Source organism: Ranitomeya imitator, chromosome 1 (assembly GCF_032444005.1).
Source record: "Ranitomeya imitator isolate aRanImi1 chromosome 1, aRanImi1.pri, whole genome shotgun sequence".
In the NCBI taxonomy this organism is placed as follows: Eukaryota; Metazoa; Chordata; class Amphibia; order Anura; family Dendrobatidae; genus Ranitomeya; species Ranitomeya imitator.
In genome coordinates this window covers 117570097-117586117 of record NC_091282.1, presented here as the reverse complement: position 1 = coordinate 117586117, position 16021 = coordinate 117570097, and the positions used below count along the sequence as shown (strand labels likewise).

General features: G+C 47.4%; 1 protein-coding gene across 1 annotated transcript in view; it reads right to left on the bottom strand.

Moving 5' to 3' along the window:
- The window catches only part of S100Z (S100 calcium binding protein Z), a 72051-nt gene that overhangs the window by 39028 nt on the left and 17002 nt on the right, over nt 1-16021 (bottom strand). The window lies entirely within an intron of this gene.

Sequence of the window (16021 nt, the reverse complement as noted above, 5' to 3'; positions counted from 1 at the left end):
GCCAAACGAGCAAATCCTCCTTATATTCTCTACGCAAACAGATGAAATGATGAGCCGCCCGAACTCCCGCCGTAGCTCTGGAGAACCTACGGCAAAAAATCCTGCCCATAGGCATGATATGGCACGCAAAACTTCAAACGACCTAGCAATGACTACAACTCCTTCAATGTCGCTTTCTGCAATTTTCCAATTCTGAACACCTCATGCTTAAGCAACAACAACTTATCTTCTGGCAACCTACACTCCATTTTTTCGGAATCAATAAGAATCTCGAGAAAACTTAAAACCTTGCAGGAGCCCTATGTCTTGTCCTGCGCCAAGGGCACACCAAATTGCCCAGCCACCCATTCCATGGTAGCCAGTAAATTTCCGCATAAGGCAGAGACCGGCGGACCTACAAACAAAAAATCATCCAAGTAATGAATGACGGAAGGAACGATAGAAACGTCTCTAACAACCCATTCAAGAAAAGTACTGAAAGTCTCAAACAATGAACAAGAAATTGAACAGCCCATAGGCAAACACCTGTTTAAATAAAAAACCCCTTCCCAACAGCAACCCAATAAAGGAATACTCTCCGGGTGCACCGGAAGCAGCCAAAAAGCTGATTCGATATCTGTCTTTGCCAGCAAAGCCCCTGCCCCGTACTGCCGCACCCATTGCACTGCCACGTCAAATGATGTGTATACTACGGAGCTCAACTCTTCCATGATGCCATCATTCACAGAGCACCCCTTGGGATATGACAGATGCTGAATCGAACAAAACTTATTTGGCTCCTTCTTAGGTACTACTCCCAACGGGGAAGCAATCACACCCTCCATGGGCAAAGAACTAAATGGCTCCACCATTCTCCCCTGCTCCACCTCTTTCGCCAACTTAGCCGTAACAACGTCCGCATGTAAACTTGCCGACCTCAAATTCTTTGTAGAAAAGGGGACCTCATGAGTAGGGCGAGGAATCTTAAAACCTTCAGAAAAACCATCCTGAATAACCTCCGCCTTTGAACAATCCGAGTACCTACTTAGATAGGGAGCCATCTTTTGCAGCCTCACTGGCGTCACCTCCTTGACTGCTACCCACTGCTGGGTTTCCCCTTGCTTTTTTAAAACATTTAGATGCCCCATGCGAGGCCCCATTGCAATGGAAACACGCGTGTTTAAATTTGCAGGTGTTACCATATTTGCACTGGCCGTCATTAAATTGCCAGCACGTTCCCGTTTTCTCTTTTGCACCCTGTTTCCCCTGTCCTCCTCCCCCTTATCCTGACTGCTGACTGTTCCTCCCTCCACCCCATGAAAGGACTGCCCATACCACAGTGGGGCCATCACCTTTAACCACAGTCCAATGTCCTTTTGTTCCCATTTAGTCTCAGGCCTAACCGCCTTCCGCTACCTAAACTGTTCATCGTAACGCAGCCACGCCTGGTCCCCATACGTACAGTGTGCTTCCCCGGTGGCATCAAAGTAACAAAAAAGACCTGAGCAATTTTCTGGAAATTTTTCGCCTATAACACTTGCCAGAATAGCGAAAGCCTGCTGCCAGTTTACAAACGTCTGAGGTATCAGGCGCCAACATCTCTTTTCTTCCTCCTCCTTTTTCCTATCATCTTTCTTTCCTTTGTCCAAGTTAAATTTTTCCAAAGGAAGGAGAGAGAAAATCTCTACGTATTCATCCTTCCAAATTTTTTCCTTCACCTCTTTCTTTAAATGGGCACCGAGAGGACCCTCAAAGCACACGTAAACCTCCCATTTCGCTCTATCGTCTAATTTCACCGAATCCCCTTTTTCTTTTTCAGTTTGAACTGACACAGACACCCCACCCGATGGTGCCAAGCCACCGGACCTCCCTGTCTCGCCAGCCAACCCTACTCCGTATCCTGAACCTGTCAACCAAGCCCCCATAGGTCATGACCCCACGCTATCCGCCACCCCACCATCAAGTCTCCTCAAATATGTGACATGCCCGCCAAAAGCTCTCTAACGCCAGGTAAACCTGAGCTATCATCCCTAACCAGCTCCCCTGCCCCCACCCCACTCGGCGCCACAAAAAGACTAGACCTATGCTCATGAGGCTGCACAGGTGCTGTGTCCTCACCAGCCGGGCCTCCGGAATCCTGCTGCTCTCCATCGTCCCGGTGATCGCTCCCAGATCCGGAGTCGTCGTTGCCGCTCTGTTGCCCCAGGCCCACGCCCCTGGCCTCCACATCACCAGGGGGGACCGAGGCTGGTGAAACATTCCGGTCCCTTGACCTCCTGCTGGATCGAGTCCTGGCAACTGCCGGTAGTCATGAAAACCGGAGGGAAAAATAGGAGTATACGTCCACAATTTTTAAGTATAAAATTATTTTCAAAGTTTATTACATGAAATAAATACAAGACATATCACATAACAAAGCCAGTACTACAAAGTGACAATGAGGGAAAAGCTGAAACAACACTGAAAAAAGCAACACACATCCGGGGAAAAGCCCCTGGAAATGTCCGTATTAGCAAGTAAAGTGCCACTAGTGCATGTCATAAAAATGGGTAAGCAAGAAATTACTTGGAGAGAGTAAGCATACCGTGCTAAATCCTATTACCCAAATCAGGGGTTACCATTCAATGTAACGCACTCAATGCTCACAATCCCTATCAAGATCTTACCCATTATCCGGAACACCAGGAGTTACCACCGGAGCCCCAACTGCCGGTAGTCCTCTGAACCGTTCAGCCGGTCTGGCCCCGCTGGCCGCTGCACCCGCAGGGCAACCTCCGCGACCCGGGCCCTGCTGAAGCACTGAATTCTGCCTGCCCATCGACCTGCTCTTCCGTTCTGTTGCTGTGCCAGGTCCCCCCGGCGACCATGATCCCGGGGTACCCACCGCTGTAGACACTGCCTCCATATTCTGTGCTGCCCCACTGGGCTCCTCCCATGCACTGATGCCGCCGCTGTTGCCTGCGTTGCTCCCCGGCGGGTCCTGCATCCTCTCCCGGCTGCCGCTGCTCCACCGCGCTCGGGACTAGGCTGCGCTTCCGCTGCAGCCCTCACTTCCGGTCGCACCTGCACTGTCCCCGCCATGTGCCGCCGACTTGCGCCAGCAGAGCCGCCTGTTGGATTCCTGCCGGAGGGGAGAGCAGGTGGGGTTGCCGCACCGCATCCCACAGCCCCCGCGGCCTGCGTCTGCCGCGTGTCGCTATGTCGGGGGATAACATTTCAGCAGGCCTTGTCCTGCTGCCCCGACTCCCGCTGTCACCGAGCAGCGTGGTTAGCTGCTCCTCCAGCCATCCATCTCTCCTTGACCGCGCCTCCCTTCTCAGCAGCGCGTCCAGGCTGTCCACCGTGGCCATGGTAAGTCCGCTGTGGGAGGCACGTCTTCTCACTTCCTCTGACAATGCGGTACTGCTATTTTCCCACACATTTTCTTCCTATACCCCGCCTCTTCGTCCTATCAATACGCCCCCTCCATCACCCCACCAATCCCAGTACACCTTTTGTTTTTATTTGACTTCAACTCCTCCCCTTGGCAATGCAGTCATGTGGGGCTTCCATCCAGCTGCGCCCATTACAGCCCCCCGCTATCCGTATCATTTCCTCCCTTCTGTGGGCACTGCATTCAGGGATCTTCAGCGCAGGCAAATCACTGTGACCTCCTTACATAGTCATCATCGCAATGTACATATGGATCCTAGTGATGACTATGCAGGAAGAAAGTGGTGAGAGCATCTTATCATCATGCACGCTGGAAGTCACTATAGCGGAAGTCGCCGGTGCCTGTGCAGAAGATCCCTAAGTACAGTGCCCATAGAAGGGAGGAAAAGGTGCGGTTTGTGGAGTGAGTGCAGTGCACAGGAGCGGGATTATGGCTCCACAAGGGAAGGGAATAGTATTATAATGAAGACAGGAGGGCAGGGATTTCTTCCAGGCACCGCACGCCCCGGAGCATGGAATAAATCATTAGCATAAAGAAAGAATATAAGATTTCTCAACAACAAAACCTCTAATATGAGGAATACAGGTAGGACTAGTTTAACATTTCTATTACCTGTATGCCCACATTAATAGGTCATATATGTCCCAGGGGGTGAAAGATTCCCTTTAAATGAAAAATCCTACCATTCCCTCTCTAATCTAGCTGCTATATTTTTTTTTTACCTATTTCCGTTTTGATGATGTGAGTCGCCCCATGGGCTAGGGGTACTCGGTACCGGGTCTTGCTGTTTCACATGGGGATGTCACGGTGGCTGCGACCTGGTCGGTGGCCCAGGGCGCCCATGTAAAAGGGAAAGGTCTTTAAAGGGATAGAGTTTATGTTCCTGACGCCACCTGTGGTATTCGGTCAGGGTGACAGACGCTGCTTTAAGGGGTCCACTGTTTAGAGGCCTAGGCAGGTAAGCATCTCTGCCGTGTTTTGCTGTTTTTTCACAAAATATGTCCCCCACATTGTCCCTCTTATGGTACATGCTCTTCACACTGACCTCTCCTTTCCATACCGGCCCCCTCTTCACACTGTCCTCTCATACTGTGTCACCCTATAGGGCTCAGTATTTATACTGTACTCTCATCACAATCCCCCTCCTTGGTATACTCTCCCCTCCTGGCTGTGCCCTTACACTGTCCCTCTGTGCTACGCCCCCACTACTCAGTTTCTATTCTGTGCCCAATCACTTTTCTCCCCCTATATTGTCTCCTCACACTATTGCCCTCCCTCCTCATACTGTCTCCTCTTACATCCCCCTGTTCACCATACTGTCTCCTCATATATTTACCCCCTCACTTTCTACACTGCCTGCTCACCTGACTCCCCATACTGTGTCTGCACACATCCCATCACCCTCACTCCCCGTACTCTGTCCACATACATTTTTCACATCGCTACTCATTCTGTGTCCACATACATTCCCCCGTTCGCTCCTGATACTGTCTGCACCCATCCCCGATACTGTTTCCTCAGATATGCACCCTATTCCCCAGTACTGTTTCCTCATACATGCCCCCTATTCCCCAGTACTGTTTCCTCATACATGCCCCCTATTCCCCAGTACTGTTTCCTCATACATGCCCCCTATTCCCCAGTACTGTTTCCTCATACACGTCCCCTATTCCCCAGTACTGTTTCCTCAAACATGCCCCCAATTCCCCCAGTACTGTTTCCGCATACATGCCCCCAATTCCCCCGTACTGTTTCCTCATACATGCCCCCCATTCTCCTGTACTGTTTCCTCATAAATGCCCATTATTTTCCTCTACCCCACCCCATCATTGCTCTCTTCACCACCTCCATCTTTGCCTTCTCCACCACCACTATCATTGCTTTCTCCCCCACCACCCCATAATTTCCCACTCCACAACCTCCATCATTTCCTCCTTCCCCAGCACTCTCATCATTACACATTCCACCACCTCCATCATTTCCTCCTTTGCCTTTTCTACCACATCTATCATTTTCTCTTCCCCCACCATCCCCATCATTGCCCTTTCCACCACCACCATCATTGTCCTTTCTGCTGCCATCACCATACTTGCCCATTCCACCACCTCCATCATTTTTTCCCCTCCAATATCATCAGTGTGCTTTCCACCACCACCATCCTTGTCCATTCTACCACCTCCATCATTTCATCCCCCCTCATTACTGCCCTTTTCACCTCCATGATTTCCTCCCCCCACCACCATCATTGCCCATTCCAATTTCCACCTCCATCATTTCCTCCCCCCACCCCATCATTGCCCATTCCACCTCCATCATTGCCATCTCCATCATTGCCCATTCCACCACATCCATCATTTCCTCCTCCCCCTCCATCCCAGTTATTGCCCTCTCCCCATCAGCCCCATCATTGCCCTCGCCTCTCCTCCCCGTGCACATACAAAACCATTTCCCTTTCTGCACATTCACCCGCAGCGCTACGCATGCACACACACACAACACCCACACACACAGCACCTCTCACCTCTATATACACACACGCACAACACACACACACACAGCACCTCTCACCTCTCTCTCTCTCTCTCTATATATATATATATATATACACACACATAACACACACAGCAGCTCTCTCCTCTACATACACACACGCACAACACACACAGCACCTCTCTCACCTCTATAGATGCACACACACAGCACCTCTCACATCTATATACACACACGCACAACACACACAGCACTTCTCACCTCTATATATACACACACAACACACACACAGCACCTCTCACCTCTATATACACACACGCACAACACACACACAGCACCTCTCACCTCTATATACATACACACAGCACACACAGCACCTCTCACCTCTATATACACACACGCACAACACACACACCACCTCTCACCTCTATATATACACACACACAACACACACAGCACCTCTCACCTCTATATATACACACACACAACACACACAGCACCTCTCACCTCAAAATGCACACACGCACAACACACACACAGCACCTCTCACCTCTGTATATACACACAGCACCTCTCACCTCTATATACACACACGCACAACACACACAGCACCTCTCACCTCTATATATACACACGCACAACACACACACAGCACCTCTCACCTCTATATATACACGCACACAGCACCTCTCACCTCTATATACACACACGCACAGCACGTCTCACCTCTATATATACACACAAACACACACAGCACCTCTCACCTCTATATGCACACACACACAACACACAGCACCTCTCACCTCTATATATACACACACAACACACACACATCACCTCTCACCTCTATATAAACACACACCCACAACACACAGCGCCTCGCACCTCTATATATACACACACAGCACCTCTCACCTCTCTATACAGACTCACACACAACACACACAGCTCCTCTATATACATACACACACACACACACACACACAAGCTCTCACCTCTCCACACGCTCTGCCACAGCATCTCATCACCTTCCTCTGGCACAACACACACACAGCACCTCTCACCTCTATATATACACACACACGCACAGCACACACAAAGCACCTCTCACCTCTATATACACACACGCACAACACACACACAGCACCTCTCACCTCTATATACACACACGCACAACACACAAACAGCACCTCTCACCTCTATATATATACACACACAACACACACACATCACCTCTCACCTCTATATAAACACACACCCACAACACACAGCGCCTCGCACCTCTATATATACACACACAGCACCTCTCACCTCTCTATACAGACTCACACACAACACACACAGCTCCTCTATATACATACACACACACACACACACACACACACACACACAAGCTCTCACCTCTCCACACGCTCTGCCACAGCATCTCATCACCTTCCTCTGGCACAACACACACACAGCACCTCTCACCTCTATATATACACACACACACACAGCACACACAAAGCACCTCTCACCTCTATATACACACACGCACAACACACACACAGCACCTCTCACCTCTATATACACACACGCACAACACACAAACAGCACCTCTCACCTCTATATACACACACGCACAACACACACACAGCACCTCTCACCTCTATATACACACACGCACAACACACACACAGCACCTCTCACCTCTATATATGCAGCGCCCCAGAGTCCTGGTTGTTGCAGTAATGTCGCTCTGCCACTAAGGGGAGTGATGTTATGTCTGATTGCACTAAAGGAGTTTACCTGACCAGGTATCACAGTCACACATTACACTTCACACTCCGGCCACCAGGGGGAGCAAAAGGCGCTATGTGTTAGGCCACTCCTCACACTCTGGTAAAACTGGGGGTTGGATAGGAAGTTAGTCAGAAAGCAGCCTGGGAGAGCTCCAGGGAGGACCTGTCAGGGGTGGGTTCCTGGCAGGTACTTAGCAGAAAGGACAGATCATTACGGAGCCGCGCCTGCACTACCTTGCGGCGGCATCCTAAGGAAGGACACGAAGCGAAGTATTTTGTGGAGAAGTGAGAAACGAGATCACAGCACAAGGAGATAGAACCAGTAGGAGTCGTGCCCCGAGATCAGCGACATCCTGCTGAGGCGTGTAGCCGGTGGCCGGAACGCCGAGGAAGTAACTGACTCCAAGCACTACTTCAAACAGCGGCAGGACAGTTGATTACAGGTTGGCTGTCTACCTTAAATCACTTAAGCAGACATAGGGGGCAAACGTGGAGAGGGGCGTCTCTAGGGTCCCAGAATAGCTCTGAGCCTACCCATCATACGGGTGCGTCCTAGCCAGATAAACTTGGGGGACGGAGAAGAGAAAGAACTGATACGAGAGTTGTGAGGACTATCCCGTGGTGCTCAGCAGGGAAGGAATACAACACACAGGCGCTAGTTGGTAGGCAATGATTTCCACCTGCAAAGGGAACTCTGGATGTGCCTTCGGACCGGCCGGTCTCAGCCAGCCCTGTTAGCAGTGCTCTGGATTGCAGATCCCGAGACTACAACCCTGTGTCCTCGTTATTAACCGCAACTCACATCATCACCACCTATACTACTGGGAAGCCCAGGGGATATACTTCACCTATGGGAAGGTATACCATCTAGCTGCCATAACACCACCCCAGTGGGCCCCAAGCAGCGTCGGTCACCCTGACCGAATACCACAGGTGGCGTCATGAAACCTTGACAAACTTGCATCACCTTTCATTGGAAGCCCCTTAGCAAGGTCACAGACCGGGTCCAGCCACCGTGACAACCCTAGAACCGAGACAGAGAGGACCGGTACCGAGTACCCCGCGGCCCTGTGTCTGGGGGTGCTCCATATACACACACACACAGCACCTCTCACCTCTATATACACACACACACAACACACACACAGCACCTCTCACCTCTATATATACACACACACAACACACACACAGCACCTCTCACCTCTATATACACACACGCACACAACACAGAGCACCTATCACCTCTATATATATATATATACACACACAGCACCTCTCTCCTCTCTACATAGCATCTCATCGCCTTCCATTGACACAGCCGGCCGCTGAATGATGACGTCATCCAGCGGCGCTGCCTGTGTGAGAGGAAGCTCGGGCAGGAAGACAGATCGCTGCAGCTCTGCTGCTATTTTCTCTTGTAGGCAGCGGAGCTGCAAGGATTTCCGCCAGATCCTGATGCAGCCACACAGGCTGCACATGCGATATGTCCACACATGTTGGGAGCCGGCGCGCTGCAGCTTCTCTGTGCCGGCTGTCAGCTTGACAGTCGGCACAGAGAACAGCCGACACTCAATCCGGGGGGTGGCAGAATGCAGCCACCGGGGGAGACAATGCGGACCACCGAATTAGGCGGCCCGACTGCGCTCCCCTGCCGGTTGCGCCCGGGGCACATGCTCCGGCTTCCCCACCCCCCTAGGTACGTCACTGATTTTGCCCACACCCAAAAGTGTCTTTGTCTCTGTCTTTAACTGGTTTTGTGATTTTTTAGTGGAAAAGATAGCATGTTTTGCAAAAACTGTGCCAAAATGACTGGCATACAGAAAAACACCCCAACGGGGGACTGGAGTAAAGTTGCACCAAATTTTACAACTTTTTAAATAAGTTACATTTCATGAATCAGTCTAAAACATCTGGAAAAGCTACATTGACTTAATCAGAAAACAAACTAAACCACAAAAGACAACTTTAAAATGACACAAATCATTTGATGAATATCCCACATCTAAAAGTTGCTAATTGTGAGGTATTAACACCCAAAACTGGTGGAAATGCAGTGATGAGTTTGAGGCTGTGTGAAAATGAAATGTGTAGCCTTGTCATAGTTCCTTGGCTACTTATGGTTTCCACAAGGTATCATTAGAATAGATGAAATAATAATAGGCTTCATGAGAGATCTTGTGTTACAGGCAGTTGCTCTTGTAGTGGATTAATAATCCGCTGGGATTTGCAAAAATGGCTTAGTCTCTGCCGGCTATAGCGATGTATTATAGCAGCAGGCTGCACCTGTATGTACGGTTTACTCCACCTGTCTGATTAGTCATGTGAAAATAATGTGCACAATAGTGACAGAGGAAATCTAGGATAATGCAGTCCCACATGTCATATGAATAAGAGCCTGACACCTGCGCGGTGTCATCATGTCAAAACACTCACTGCGCCATACAGTGTGAAACACCTTCTGTTCAGAATAAGCCTGGAACATGATACCAAGTTAGAGACTCCATTACAAGTCATATTATACATATGGAAACCTGATGTATACACTCGCAACAATCAGTATTCATTAGCGCTGTACACCATGTGCATGCATGTATATCCTTACGGAGCCATATTTACAGCTCTAGTCACCGTGACCATAGGTGCCAAGACTTAAAAGGTTCCCAGCTCATCAATGTGTCGTACTTATCCTTTACACGGTTATATACAAATAGTAATGTTGAATAAAGGATTTGTACAACTGTTCCCACAGGTATCATCCTATATTTCCAAGGTCCGGTCTCATGGTGCAGCAGTTCCATCGTTAGGCCTTGTCGTGACGTGTTCTGTGTTTTTCACAGACAGAACACATATCCAATATAGTCTATGATGCAGTTCAAATGACTCTTATTTTTACTAACCAAGTGGTCCACAGAAAGTTACTGAAACATGTCCATTTTTGATCCAAATCAAAATTGTCCATACAAGTCTTTGGATCTGTGAAAATCTTTGAAGCTGCAGGGAGAAATAATGTTAATTTCTTCCCAGTAGCCGGTATTTCAGAGTGGTGGCTGGGCAGCTTTAGAACGCTATTAACCTGCAGATTAAGCCCATAGCTGCAGGTTAATAGCATATGTTTTGTATATATATTTATTTTGGGACTTGTTACCAGTTATTATGATACCAAGGAGAATTTTGGATGGTCTTCAGAAAGTATTATTGTAGGAAAATACAGAATATGTGAAGTAGTTACAAAGAAACAGACCATTTTTCTATAGTTAGTTCATTAGACTGGTTGACAGCAGTATCTCATCCATCTTTCTCTTTATCCTGATTGCGTAAACTTGTCAACTTGGACAACTTGTCAGTTGTTTGTAACTCTCTGAGAATCTAGCGCAGCAGAGCAAAGCAAAATTGCAGTCCCTGAGTGTAGGCTCTGTGTGAGTGTCATGTATTGAGATATACATAACATGGCTTTTTAGCTATTTTGTTACATTACAACCTGTGTTTAAAAATTTTTCTAATACGATTTGTGTGTGATGCATCAGCACTAAATAGTCTAAGTTGATGAAGTGAAGTGAGAAAAATATAGACATATATTAAATTTATGGGATTAAATAACTCCCCGAAGAGGGGACGGGAAGAAAAACATTAGACTCGAACAAAGACGACCCAGGAAAACATACTCAGAAGGGAGGTAAGAACATTTCTAAAACAATCCACAGTGAGGAGATTGGAACAAAACAAAATCCTCTAAACTGCATGCTCGCAAACGCCAGAAGCCTGACAAACAAGATGGAAGAACTAGAAGCAGAAATATCTACAGGTAACTTTGACATAGTGGGAATAACCGAGACATGGTTAGATGAAAGCTATGACTGGGCAGTTAACTTACAGGGTTACAGTCTGTTTAGAAAGGATCGTAAAAATCGGAGAGGAGGAGGGGTTTGTCTCTATGTAAAGTCTTGTCTAAAGTCCACTCTAAGGGAGGATATTAGCGAAGGGAATGAGGATGTCGAGTCCATATGGGTTGAAATTCATGGAGGGAAAAATGGTAACAAAATTCTCATTGGGGTCTGTTACAAACCCCCAAATATAACAGAAAGCATGGAAAGTCTACTTCTAAAGCAGATAGATGAAGCTGCAACCCATAATGAGGTCCTGGTTATGGGGGACTTTAACTACCCGGATATTAACTGGGAAACAGAAACCTGTGAAACCCATAAAGGCAACAGGTTTCTGCTAATAACCAAGAAAAATTATCTTTCACAATTGGTGCAGAATCCAACCAGAGGAGCAGCACTTTTAGACCTAATACTATCTAATAGACCTGACAGAATAACAAATCTGCAGGTGGTTGGGCATTTAGGAAATAGCGACCACAATATTGTGCAGTTTCACCTGTCTTTCACTAGGGGGACTTGTCAGGGAGTCACAAAAACATTGAACTTTAGGAAGGCAAAGTTTGAACAGCTTAGAGATGCCCTTAATCTGGTAGACTGGGACAATATCCTCAGAAATGAGAATACAGATAATAAATGGGAAATGTTTAAGAACATCCTAAATAGGCAGTGTAAGCGGTTTATACCTTGTGGGAATAAAAGGACTAGAAATAGGAAAAACCCAATGTGGCTAAACAAAGAAGTAAGACAGGCAATTAACAGTAAAAAGAAAGCATTTGCACTACTAAAGCAGGATGGCACCATTGAAGCTCTAAAAAACTATAGGGAGAAAAATACTTTATCTAAAAAACTAATTAAAGCTGCCAAAAAGGAAACAGAGAAGCACATTGCTAAGGAGAGTAAAACTAATCCCAAACTGTTCTTCAACTATATCAATAGTAAAAGAATAAAAACTGAAAATGTAGGCCCCTTAAAAAATAGTGAGGAAAGAATGGTTGTAGATGACGAGGAAAAAGCTAACATATTAAACACCTTCTTCTCCACGGTATTCACGGTGGAAAATGAAATGCTAGGTGAAATCCCAAGAAACAATGAAAACCCTATATTAAGGGTCACCAATCTAACCCAAGAAGAGGTGCGAAACCGGCTAAATAAGATTAAAATAGATAAATCTCCGGGTCCGGATGGCATACACCCACGAGTACTAAGAGAACTAAGTAATGTAATAGATAAACCATTATTTCTTATTTTTAGTGACTCTATAGCGACAGGGTCTGTTCCGCAGGACTGGCGCATAGCAAATGTGGTGCCAATATTCAAAAAGGGCTCTAAAAGTGAACCTGGAAATTATAGGCCAGTAAGTCTAACCTCTATTGTTGGTAAAATATTTGAAGGGTTTCTGAGGGATGTTATTCTGGATTATCTCAATGAGAATAACTGTTTAACTCCATATCAGCATGGGTTTATGAGAAATCGCTCCTGTCAAACCAATCTAATCAGTTTTTATGAAGAGGTAAGCTATAGACTGGACCACGGTGAGTCATTGGACGTGGTATATCTCGATTTTTCCAAAGCGTTTGATACCGTGCCGCACAAGAGGTTGGTACACAAAATGAGAATGCTTGGTCTGGGGGAAAATGTGTGTAAATGGGTTAGTAACTGGCTTAGTGATAGAAAGCAGAGGGTGGTTATAAATGGTATAGTCTCTAACTGGGTCGCTGTGACCAGTGGGGTACCGCAGGGGTCAGTATTGGGACCTGCTCTCTTCAACATATTCATTAATGATCTGGTAGAAGGTTTACACAGTAAAATATCGATATTTGCAGATGATACAAAACTATGTAAAGCAGTTAATACAAGAGAAGATAGTATTCTGCTACAGATGGATCTGGATAAGTTGGAAACTTGGGCTGAAAGGTGGCAGATGAGGTTTAACAATGATAAATGTAAGGTTATACACATGGGAAGAGGGAATCAATATCACCATTACACACTGAACGGGAAACCACTGGGTAAATCTGACAGGGAGAAGGACTTGGGGATCCTAGTTAATGATAAACTTACCTGGAGCAGCCAGTGCCAGGCAGCAGCTGCCAAGGCAAACAGGATCATGGGGTGCATTAAAAGAGGTCTGGATACACATGATGAGAGCATTATACTGCCTCTGTACAAATCCCTAGTTAGACCGCACATGGAGTACTGTGTCCAGTTTTGGGCACCGGTGCTCAGGAAGGATATAATGGAACTAGAGAGAGTACAAAGGAGGGCAACAAAATTAATAAAGGGGATGGGAGAACTACAATACCCAGATAGATTAGCGAAATTAGGATTATTTAGTCTAGAAAAAAGACGACTGAGGGGCGATCTAATAACCATGTATAAGTATATAAGGGGACAATACAAGTATCTCGCTGAGGATCTGTTTATACCAAGGAAGGTGACGGGCACAAGGGGGCATTCTTTGCGTCTGGAGGAGAGAAGGTTTTTCCACCAACATAGAAGAGGATTCTTTACTGTTAGGGCAGTGAGAATCTGGAATTGCTTGCCTGAGGAGGTGGTGATGGCGAACTCAGTCGAGGGGTTCAAGAGAGGCCTGGATGTCTTCCTGGAGCAGAACAATATTGTATCATACAATTATTAGGTTCTGTAGAAGGACGTAGATCTGGGTATTTATTATGATGGAATATAGGCTGAACTGGATGGACAAATGTCTTTTTTCGGCCTTACTAACTATGTTACTATGTTACTATGTTACTAACTAAAAATTGTCATGTGTGTGGCGCCCCTGAGGGTTCAGTCGCCACAGAGGTACTGCACCTCATCCAGATGTGTGGTATCCCACTCTCAGGTAAGGAGGGGCACTAGCCAGGACTCTAACACCAGCATCCAACACCACCCCACTCCAGTCAGGGCACCTGGGCATACCCTATGGGAGGATGGCCTCATCCCAGACTGGAGAGGGTAACTAGGTAGAGGGTGTGGGTGGAGTGAGTAGATAGGGGAGGAGCTAATTAGGAGGGAAAGTTAGTCAAAGATTGTGAGAGGAGCTGAATGGAGTAAGACGTGCAGAAAGAGGCTCCCTGTCAGAGGGAGCTAGAGAAAGAAGAATAGAGCGAAAGAAGCTTCAGGAGAGAAAGAAGGGGTCCTAGGGGCACAGGTAGTGAGCAATCCACCCGTGGGGCCCGCATTCACGCTGACCATCGCCAGGTGAAGGGACCAGGTCGCAGTGAGGAACCGAATCCCAAGACTAGTGGAGAACTACAAAGCTCAGCTAGCAAGCTGGAGGCTGTGGTATCTGTAAGTGCCACAGCCACATCCACACATATTCGCTGAAAAGGCAGCCACATAGAATCAAGGGGAATCAGAATACATCACCCAACAAGGTCCGCGGCTGCTGGCTTGGGACACTGTGTGTGAAGGCGCAGGGCAGGAGAGATTGGAATCAGCACAGTGAGACGGCCAGAAAAGGAACATAAGAGAGGAGTCCTGGAGAAGTGTACCCCAAATCAACTGGGGGTTGGCTGGACCACAGACCCGAAGGACACAGCACACGGCTGGAGAAAGTAATCTGCAGAACTGTGAGTAAAGGGTTGAAAACTGCACCCAGCTGTGTCCTCTGAATTATTCTTGTGCCACTTGCCTTGCACTACAACTATCACACTGAGGACTAAGAGCACACTTGTTGCTCGAAACGCGTCCAGTCGGGTGTTGGTTAAGGTACCTTCACACATAACGATATCGTTAACGATATCGTTGCTTTTTGTGACGTAGCAACGATATCGTTAATAAAATCGTTATGTGTGACAGCAAGCAACGATCAGGCCCCTGCTGGGAGATCGTTGGTCGCTGAAGAAAGTCCAGAACTTTATTTCGTCGCTGGATCTCCCGTAGACATCGCTGGATCGGCGTGTGTGACACCGATCCAGCGATGTCTTCACTGGTATCCAGGGTAAACATCGGGTAACTAAGCGCAGGGCCGCGCTTAGTAACCCGATGTTTACCCTGGTTACCTTCCTAAAAGTAAAAAAAACAAACAGTACATACTTACCTACCGCTGTCTGTCCTCCAGCGCTGTGCTCTGCACTCCTCCTGCTCTGGCTGTGAGCGTCGGTCAGCCGGAAAGCAGAGCGGTGACGTCACCGCTCTGCTTTCCGGCCGCTGTGCTCACACAGACAGTACAGGAGGAGTGCAGAGCACAGCGCTGGAGGACAGCGTTTTAACATGAACTAACAAAGTTTCTCTATTTTATTCCCGGAGCTGGAGCCATCTCTTTTCTCTCAAAACGTTGATCAGTGTTGTGGCAGAAACACTTTGCTTCCGTGCTCGGACTGATTTTTACCACATCGGACAAATGAATAAGGGTGAGCTGAAATACAATTTTTTTTCTTTTGTACTACAACTACCACAACCATCATCATCACAATCAACACCTATATCTGCCCTAGGGACTAGCTCTGCCC